This window comes from Hibiscus syriacus, unplaced genomic scaffold (genome assembly GCF_006381635.1).
Source record: "Hibiscus syriacus cultivar Baekdansim isolate YM2019G1 unplaced genomic scaffold, ASM638163v2 tig00112498_pilon, whole genome shotgun sequence".
Taxonomy (NCBI): Eukaryota; Viridiplantae; Streptophyta; class Magnoliopsida; order Malvales; family Malvaceae; genus Hibiscus; species Hibiscus syriacus.
The window spans coordinates 1,108,777-1,119,767 of NW_024063347.1; the positions used below are offsets into that span (position 1 = coordinate 1,108,777).

The 10,991-nt window shown below is 34.5% G+C and overlaps 1 pseudogene; it reads left to right on the forward strand.

Annotated features, from left to right (window-relative positions):
- Positions 1-9,551, forward strand: part of LOC120180635 — a 28,663-nt pseudogene extending 19,112 nt beyond the window's left edge.
- The last annotated feature ends 1,440 nt before the right edge of the window (positions 9,552-10,991 follow it).

A 10,991-nucleotide genomic window follows, 5' to 3' on the forward strand; every position in this document is an offset into this window, starting at 1 on the left:
ATAGCGTCTAACGTTCTGAAGAACATATCTTGATCTTGCACAGGCACTCCTCAAGATGCTTGTTCTTCACCTTGCCTGGCCAGGGCAGGTGAATTACTGCTTTCAGCATGCCTATCTTCTCCCGCTTCACTTCGGGAGCTATTATGTCCGGACATCTAATAAGAATAAACACATTGTTCTATTAGCAAAACAACATACTCATACTATACCAGATCAGAAGTTCTCACTATTTGTTGGCATTTATTCCATTTAAAGACTCTATAGACTCTGGTTTATGCCTAGAATCGACTAAACCATAGCTCTGATACCATTAAATGTAACACCCCCAAACCGTATCCCAATCCGGATACGAGTCAGAGATATTACATTGACTTTTAAAACACAACTCATTACAAATAATAGTAAAATACTTGAACTTATATTACGAAAAATACAATAATATACATATGGTAATATAAGTTTACCAAAATATTCAGAGCATACACAACTTAACTCTTTAATTACATGCCAACATCCATTTTCATAACAAAATGACATACTGATTAAGTTGCTTCTGATCTGATAGTTGAAGGAGTAATGTTGTCCAGCTGCTTAACCTCGATCGTCTACTTTATCGGATCCTACGTGTGAAACAATCACACGCTAAGTCATCGACTTAGTGAGGCAATAATATAATAATAATATCAATAAATATAAAGTAATTGCCAAAATGAGATGGGTTGCAGTAATAAGATGTATGTAAACAATGCAATAACCAAAACCATGTTTCTTACACATATACTTATCAAATTCACATTCATGAGTTCGCCTTAGTAAGTTCATTAGCCCATGGTACCATACAAAGAACCTAAGGTATGTGAGTATTGTGAGGTTGTGCACTATGCTGTCACCACAGCTCATATAATTGCACCTAAGTGCCACGTAGAATTGCACCGGAGTGCCACGTAGAATTGCACCGGAGTGCCGCGTAGAATTGCACCGTAGTGCCATATAATAATGTCCATAAGGACCACATATCATTCCTTAAGAATCATATACATATGCCAAGGATCAAGTATGTGTCTCACCAGACTTCACACATGTTCCAAAGAATACATATATGTCCCAAAGGACCACATATCATTCCTTAAGAATCATATACATATACCAAGGATCAAGTATGTGTCTCACCAGACCTCACACATGTTCCAAAGAATACATATATGTCCCGAATGACCACATATCATTCCTTAAGAATCATATACATATGCCAATGATCAAGTATGTGTCTCACTAGACTTCACACATGTTCCAAAGAATACATATGTCCCGAAGGATCACATAGACCCTCTACCCTTGGCATGCCAACTATACCTATAGTTCTCATTTACATAACATGGGCTTTCACAATTTATCTAATTCATATCACGTAGACATATTATTTCTATACCTTTATCATATAACTCATATAACTTTTCTTTCATATTCATGTCCCATAATGCATATGGTATGGATTCATGTCATATATCACATATGAACTACGATCATGTATCAAAATATTGAATCTAGACTTATCACAAGTTTAGAACTGAATAAAATACATATTCATACTATGCATATGCACTCACCTAGATTTCTTTATTTTTCCCTCGATTGATCCTACTTGTCGATGGTTCCGGAACTCGATTAGGCTCAATATCTACATAAGCAAAATTTTCAAGATGATTATCAGATGCCTAAGTCTTGAAATTAACCTCTAATAGCCTACCAATTTAAGAAATTGATAGTTTAGTCTCTCTTCTTTCTTTTTTTTTATTATGGGGGAATCGGTTCCCCCTGGGGGTATCGATTCCCCTCTAGCATTCTGGAAATTCATATTCGTTTGAGGGGGTATCAATTCCCCTTGAATGGGTATCGATTCCCCTAGCCCAGAAATCCTATTTTGATCTCGAAAATCACTTCATTTCAGCTTAAACCTTCATATTTACTTCCTTTAATATTCCTAACTTCCATATACCTATTTAAACTCATTTATATTCCATAATCACTTCTTTAAACCCAAAATTCCATCATTTACATGGCATTCAAGAATCACACTAAATTTTCAAGGTGTTCTAATTCCAATTTTAATACTTCATCCCTTAATTAACTTGACAAGTCAAATCTCACTTCCAATTCTATTATGAACTCTAATCTAAGATTTCACTTTTCTACTTCCTTTCTTTAATTCTTCCTATACTTCTCCTCTTGAGGTTTTAAAACAATTTAAACTTCCTTAAGCTTAACTATTGCCTAATGGTCATGAATCAACCATAAATTCATCAAGAAATTCACTAACAAGAAAATCTTACCTTAGCTTGGGTCTCACGTATGAAGAAGAAGAAAGAAGAAGATGACTCTGGAAGCTTGTTTTAATTTCCTATACATCCATGTGGTTAATATAATACTAACCCCAAATTATATTGCTATAAAAAGAACATTTTGTCCTTCTAATCTTCCTTCTTTATAATTCAATCCTACACAAAATAACTCAAATAAGTCATTGATCTCTTTCATCATTCTACTTAAATCACCAAATGCTGAAACTTTATAAATTAATCACTAACCCGGCATGGAGGATGTTACAAGGACAATGTTGAATTTTCTTTGCCTGAACTCTAGACCTCTCCTATATTAAATTTGCATATGTTTGTTTTCTACTTTATTGCAGGTGAAGCCGTTAAAGGATCTTAGCTTTAACTCTCAGATCATAACAAAGTCCATTACGTCTCAGGTTATGCTGGATGTATTAACCAACTTTCTCTTTGCTCAGGATCCTAAATAAGTACATGCCCCATTTTTTCCTTTTCTTTCCTTCAACTTTATTTTTCACAATGTCTTTTATGTAATTATAGTATGCGTTGTTATTAATTGTAAGAGTTTCTGAATGTCATTTACGTTGTTCTGATTGGAATTTGATCTATCTGTTGGCATATATATATGCCTAAGCCAAAACTTTTATTAAAAGATCAAAAGATTACAAACAACATAGAGCTAGTGGGATAACAAGCAAGGATCAAGGAATATCTTTGTTCTCTTTTTTTTTGAAACTTGAAGGTTTAGAAAATGGATATTATTTTAATAGTGTTTCTAAGTAGACAACTTCATTTTTTCCATATTGTAAAAGTGAGCCCCACCAATGATTTGGTATGTGTGCAATACCCTCTATGGATTCAAATCCAACTCCTAATCAAAATGTTAGATTTTACATGAAAATATCAGTTTGACCTAAAGCATTTGTTTTCCTAATGTTAGGCTGGTTGAATGCTACTCTTCTTCCTTTCCTGCAAGTGTTTAAACAATAAATTAGATCTTTGTTTCAGATTAGTTTGATCAAGCGTAGGCCAGATATTATCGAGTATAAGCATTCATTATATCTTAATGCAGATCTTTTTTAAATGTAACCTATGCTTCAATATTCATTGCATCTGTCATTTTAATGCAATCATCTCTTTTTTTAACTACTTACAGCAGTTACATAATCTCAGCAGCAAAAGAAATTTGTTTTGGTATTTTATAGTTCCATTCTTCCAAATTAATGCAAGTAACATGTTTAATTCAGGCCTCGAAAAAGTTGCTTCACTTGTCCTGGAGAAGATGATGAAGAGGAAGAGGAAGAGGGCAGATGCAGTGGTTCCTTCTGGTGTTGAAGAAGTAGAAATTGCCAAAATCACCCTTGAGCAGAAAGAATGGGAGCATAAGTTTATTCTAAATGACATTAAGATGTTATCTCTTCATTGTGATACTTCAGGAGACAATCTGGAAAAAGAAGGTGATTGGTGGATGATAAATGGTGGGAAATCTATTTTGGTAAGAAAGTGAACCTTGTTAACAATCTCTAAATATCAAGTTTCCATGTTTGTGGTGTTATGCTCTCTTTGAATGTTCTTAGTTTTAGAAGGTTAATAATGTTAGGGGGCCTATATTATGATCCAACTTAGAAAAGTGGAGAGCTGAGCTTTCCGCTGTTTTAATTTATCAACTCCTTCTTAATGTGATGTGAAAGACCATGAACCATTGATAGGTCAAATAATTAGCATGCCTGCTTGATTCCCCGCTTCATCTTGTCTGGGAAATTTCTCACAATCTATGATCCGGGAAATATATTTCCTATGAATCCATAATTTTCTTTCTGCTGAGAATGTACTTATCGCCTTATCGGTGAAGATAATTAATAGTGATATGGAAGTTAACTAAGATGCGTGCTATCATACTGGTTTAGGCTAAATTTCCTTCGTGCCATATCTTTCATGCCAGAACCAATTCCTAAGGTGTTTCCTCAGCCAATATACCCATCACTCAAAGTAAGAGTATCTATAATGGTCAGTATGTGGGAGAATTTCCTTGAAATTGTATTTGGGTCAGTCCCTTATCCTTTATCAGACTATTAATTTTTCAGGATAACTTTGTGAATGTGGAAAGATACTCCACCTACATGTATAGAATCATGAAAACTAGAAAAATGCACTTTGAAGCTTAACAAAAGGATGTTTGCTGAATTAAAGAGGCCAACTATGGAGATAAAGAGCGAACCTTGATAAGGCATTTTGATAAGAAATATGCACTTTTGAATATAATTATGAATGGGTTCATTGCAGTTTGGACATGGATTTTGTGTTTCTTATTGGTCCTCGAATAGGTTTCAAGCAATAGAACTTGATTTGTGTAGGTGCAAGGACTGAAGAAAGAATTTGTTAACGCAAAAAAAACTTAGGAAGGAAGCATCAGCAGACTTACGGGTTACTATGCAGAAAGCAGCCCAGCAACGGCTGATGGAGAAAAAAAAGAACAAAACTCCATCCTGTGCCATGCGAATTTCTGTGCAAATTACCAACTCGAATGGAGCATGCTTATGGATGGCAAACCATTTGCCGAGGTAGAGATAAATGACATGGTGAGTTCCTGAAAATGATATGTTCTTTTGCTTTATGCTTATGCTAGAGAAGTTTCAAATGATATATTCCTTATCTTTTAGTGGAGGTTGTATTTATAAACAGCTCATTATACCCTCCATATCTGCCTTCACCTAAATATTGGTTCTAACAAAAAAAGCTATCAGTTTAATATTGGAATCATCAAAATGATATTGGAAAATACATTAAAAAGAAGATATATTTGATTAATTGGTGAATTATATCTTATTCTAATTTTTTTCATTGAAAAGGTATACATAGATATGTTTCTGTATATCATCAATGTTCCAGGAACTAATGCACTGCTTATTTTCTTGAATCAACAAAACAGGTTATAGAGAAACTCATTAACAACATTAAGCAATTCAAGAGAGAATTGATAAAAAAATACATTTTATTTTAAATGATACATTATTTCCTAGATGGGGATCTAAAGGCAAAAGGTGGTACTTTGAAAATTACCTCCTTTTTGATTTTATTTGTCAACCTTAGTTTTATTTGATAAGTGAGATAATACATGAATCTTTTATAGGATTAGAAAGGATGAAAATGTTCATTTATATCTTCTTGAAGGTGAAGTGAAGGAAACTAAGAGCTTGAGTTGAATGACTTTTATTTAGGTCTGACTGTACCTATATCTGGAATACATTAGAAAACGATTGGACTCAACTTTTTAACTTGTACTAACAAAGTTATACATTGGAGTTTATTGAACATATTAAATACGTGTGTGTGTTTTGTTTGATTATTCATTTTAGAATTTAGTACCTTCCTCCTCATTGGTATGTACTAGTTCTGCACCTAGAACCTTTGACTAGATTGAGATCGATATTGGTTTTTCTTTCCATTGCATTGTTTTTTTTTTTTTTTTACATTTGGCTTCTTTTTTTGTTCTTTATTGAATTGGGGTTTAAATTTGATTTGCACTCGAATAATGTTTGCTTTCGAAGATGGAATCTTACAGTTTCTGCTCTCCTGTTCATGCAGATTTATGATTATGATCGTGATTACTCAGATATTGGTATCGCTCTGTTTAGAACTAAGTCTGTTGTTATAAGAAACTGCCTAGCTAATGCAAAGTCTGATATACTTTTATCAGCGTGGAATCCTCCTACAGAATGGGGAAAGTACATACGTTTCCTTGATTATGTTGCTTTGGTTGTGCCTTTTGTTTTGCTGATTATAGTTTGTGACATCTTTTAGAAAATTTATTTTTCTCCTTTCAATATTTATAATAGTTTTGACAACACGCCTCATCTGAACCTCTGAATTCCTGTACTTCAATGCCCACTTTGGCACTCCAATGCCAAAAGAACCTAGTCCTATAGTTACATCTGTCTTATGGTTCTCTGGTTTTTCCATTTATGCCATCTGAAACTTGCTTATATACACGATCAGTTTCCTCTTGAAATTTTCATCTGTGTGAAGATTTGGATTAGATACCTCAGCTTATTGTCATAATTATTTAGAAAATCATGATACCAACTTTCCTTGTTGCAGAAAAGTGCTGCTTCGTGTTGATGGAAAGCAGGGAGCTCCCAGGGGTGGAAACTCTGTTCTGGAGCTTTTACAAGTAAAATTCACTTCTTTTTTCCCCTTCTTTCCCTTTCGAATTCATTGTTTACATGCCTACTTCAATACAGAACATATGGAACCATTAGTAGCTTTTATATATTGCTCAGTCCAGCATGAGTTCCCTGATTGCAGTTTGATTGAACCAATGATCTGGTTCATATGTTGTTCTAAGCAAGTTGATTGCTATAGAAATATGTATAATCTCCTACATAGTGAATCTTCTTTATGTATTCCTATGAGTTGTTCTTGCAGATTAGATGATGAAGAATGGTACAAAAAGGCGAGCTAAAAGGTTGTCATAGCTTTGTGAGAAATTATAGCTAGATCAGCGGTGAATAGATTAGATGAGCGCATGCAGGAAATAAGATGACATCTGGAATTGATGCCATTAAAAGCTTATAAAAAAACTATCTGCAGCTAGGGAGAAATAAGATTGTGAAGAGGAAAGAAGAAGCAAGGTCGACAGAGAAGAGACATGAATTTTGCTGATCATGCTTTTGGCCCTTGTTTCCTCAAAACTGAGCTTGAGAATGCTTAATGAATAGGATCTTGTATATTGTCAATTGCAGTGAATGCAAACCAATAGTTTAATGGCATCATGGCTTTAGGAGTGCACCATGTTGATTGTGGAGGAGCTTTTCTGATACGTAATTAACTCCATAGTGCATAGTGTGCAGTTGAGTTATTACCTGTTTGTTCTATCATACACGGACTTGCAAACAATTCGTATTACAAATAAGGGACTTTTGTCATATTTAGGTATTGGATCTTAGAAGGATTTGTGACTTTGATGAACTAGCGTTAAGAAAAGTTGATAAAAGTTATTTCTTTTGTACTGTAGGTAAGATGTATATCCGCTAAAGATTCATTTGACTGAGTCAATGTACAGTATGGTGTGGGGATATCTCTTCTCATCAGAAGACCAAGATTCACAAAAACGGAAGGTTAGTTTTGGGCTTAGGGTCTTTGAATCTGTAAGCAAATTTTCAGTGCAATTGGTGATATTCTTTATGCTTGGAACTTGGGAAATGCAGGAAGTTTGGAAGGTCTCGACAATATCTGGTGCAAGAAGGGCAAAGAAAAGCATTGATATCACAGCAGCATTCGGCCTAATATCAAAGGAGCCTCAGCCATCACACAAATCAAGTGCGTCCATCTGCCAACTGATTCTCCCAAAGTAAGCATCCTTATGTTTCAGTAACGTGTATTAACGGGGAAACTTATTGATTTGTTTAAGCCACTAGGTTCTGTTGAGGCTTTAGATCTTTATGTTCTAATGCTGTAATTTCCGTAAGCTCTTTCCGGAATCCACTTGCAGGCAACAAAATTGCCAGACCTAAAACCTGGCTCCGGGTTGAGGAGAACATCTTCTTTCGACAGAATGGAAGACGCTGTTGCAGAGTCCATAGCTACCGAACTTTTCATGCATGCTCAATCCTCGAAAATGGACCTACTTGATCCCATTGAGCAACAGGATAAAATGAAAGACACAAAATCTGCTAAAGCGGCCGACCATCTCAGGTTGTAAATCCCATTGAAGAGAAAAAGTCTAGTCCTCCGAAACTGATTGAATTTCGCAATGTCAAGATAAGTCAGGTGATTCAACTAATCTAATTGGTTATCTCATGTTTTTTTATTGCCATTATTTGGTTTCTATTGTCATATATTTCTGTTGTTATGCATTAGGTTGAGCTATTACTTACGTACGAAAGGTCCAGATTTGTTGCAAGTGATTTCAAGTTGCTGGTGGATACATTTCACCGAGTCGAGTTCACCGGAACTTGGAGGAGACTGTTCTCTCGAGTTAAGAAGCATGTTATATGGGGAGTCCTAAAGTCTGTAACTGGAATGCAGGTAAGGGATCTTAATGATGCTCCTGTAAACCTACCTTCATATCTCCGTACTCTGAATCTTCTCTTACTTCAAACTTAACCAGTCTTGTTTCCCTCCTATTTGTTGGGTTAGGACATGTAAATTTCTAATGCTTCATTTCGCAACGAACTATGATAATTCTTATTCTGTTTCTTCATTTTTGTTAAAGCATCCATTACCATCACATATTAGATGTGTGTATGGGTATATAACCCTCCAAATATATGAAGAAACTTAAAAACAAATTGAATATACCCATTTCTAACAATTGATCCCGAGTAACATACTGTATGCTAGTGTGTAGGAGATTTAGGGATGCAGATCTGCTGACTTTCGTTTTAATAATTTGACATTTTGGTAGGGTAAGAAATTCAAAGACAAGGGATACAGTCAACAGCCAAGTATAACTGCTGCTCCTGATGGTGAATTCAATCCCGGTGACAGTGATCAGTCTGATCAGAAAGCAACCTTTCTTAAGCGTCCAGCTGATGGAGCCGAAGATGGATTCGTTAAAGGCCTCTCAACAATCAACGGCGCAAAGCCAAGCAATTTGTGCTTCGAACTATGGGAAATGAAGGGAGGGCGATCAGCAGGGACAGTTCATCCAAAACTCACTCAAATCTCCTACTTTTATCTCCTATCATGCCTTTTAACTCAACTACACTTGGCAAAACAACTTATATCACTTTAACACTCCTAAACATCCAAAATCCCACTAAAACACCGGAGACTAAAATCATACCATATTTTCAATCATGTTCTAAATCATTTCTAATACTTCAAATCCCTTAATTAGACATTTGACAAGTGAAATATGTCTTTAGAATTTGAATTGCTACTTAATCTCATCAAATCTCCTAACAACCCATTTTACAGTTTCATCACTAATTCACTCGTCTTTTAGGCGGCACACAAAGAAATTCCAGAAAGATATGGATCTGTTTCCTTCCCTGATTTAGCTTTGTTTCAAACAGTGGTACTATTTCTTGAGACCAGGCAACATAAGGATGAAGTTTAGACCAACTTTTTTCTGGTTCTCGTTCAGGTTCCACTGATCTAGATAAAGAATTAAACCCATCATCTCCTATGAATTCTACCAATCCAACTGCATATGAATCCCACTCTTCTAGCGGATCCGAACTCATTGAGGAACTTAATAGGATTCAGAAATAGAATCATATTCCATACATAATAGAGTTGGATTGTTTGAAGGTTGAGTAGGAACCAAGCTCACAGACACAATACAACATGTTTGATCAAAAGGAAAAAAAAAAAGAACCGGTGACCGTAGATGCTTTTCAACCAATATCTGAAAGTGCAAACTCGCATTGCTCATCTTCACAATTTGAGCATTGAAAATTTGAAGGTATGCCTCTGCTTGGTTATATTGGCTACTGGATGATATGCCCTTTATCTATTTTCCCTATTACTGAATGCCTGCCTCATACACCAAGTGCTTCAAGCAGTTCACTTCTGAAAATTTTGTAGCTTGAATTAAATGATTTTTTATTTTGTAAAATACATTGAAATAATTTATTTTGCAATAAAAAATAATTGTCAAAAGTTCCAATCTTTTCATTTCAAGTTCATTTATAAGACGTGAATCAAATATCACATACATATGAATTAAAAATGGCACAAATCAAAATGTAAATTATTAAAAAGGAGAATCTATCAATATTCTAATCTCATTTTGTTCAAGTGGCAGATATAAATATTATTAACTTGTTTTAAGTTTTTTAATGAAATTAAATTCAAGATAAAGATCTAAAACATTATTGAATCTATTCACCTGACATCCTTCAAAGGATTTCCAATGGCATAAACTTCTTCATAACATATTAGAAGGAAGAAATAAATGGCAATTTTAGATTTATAAAAAAATTGAGTAATTCGAAATTTGAATACTTAAACTTGACTTAATTTTAAATTAAAAATATATAATTAAAAAAGCAAATAAATTTATGAGCTACTCAAACTATTTGTTAAAATATTGAATTTTATTGGATTGATAGTTAAAGTTCGATGAAGCAAAATATCAAACCAAATTCAATTTTTTTTTCAGTCTAACCGAAAATAACTTACAAATCAATAGTTAAAACCAAGCATCCTCAAGGTAAAGCATCACCCAGAAGTAAGAAGTAAATTAAAGAAACCTCAGTTGGCCGCATAAGCGCACAAGCATTACATGAAATTTTGATTGATTCATCGGAAGTTTGATGATGGGAGAAATGTTTGCAAATAAAATAAAGGCAAACTTTGGAAGGAGAAGGGCAGTTTGTGAAGAATCCCAGTTTGAATGCCCCTTTTGACTATGCCTACTGCAACGATAGAAGGCGAAGAATACAAACCTTTGCTAATTGCTCAACTACAATTCATGTCTCACACTTATGATTGATCTTATAAATATGAATATATATCAGTATCTAATATTTATATTATACTGTTATTTTTTGAAGGAAAAAACATGCATTGCGTTAACCATTTAAAACATGGGACAATAGAATTGAAGAAATAGTATCAGGGCATTCAAAAAGAAGCAAATATAGGTAAATTAGTGTCGCAACCGTCTTTCGGGTGGATCCGAAATTGGGCTTCGACTTGAAAAATGTG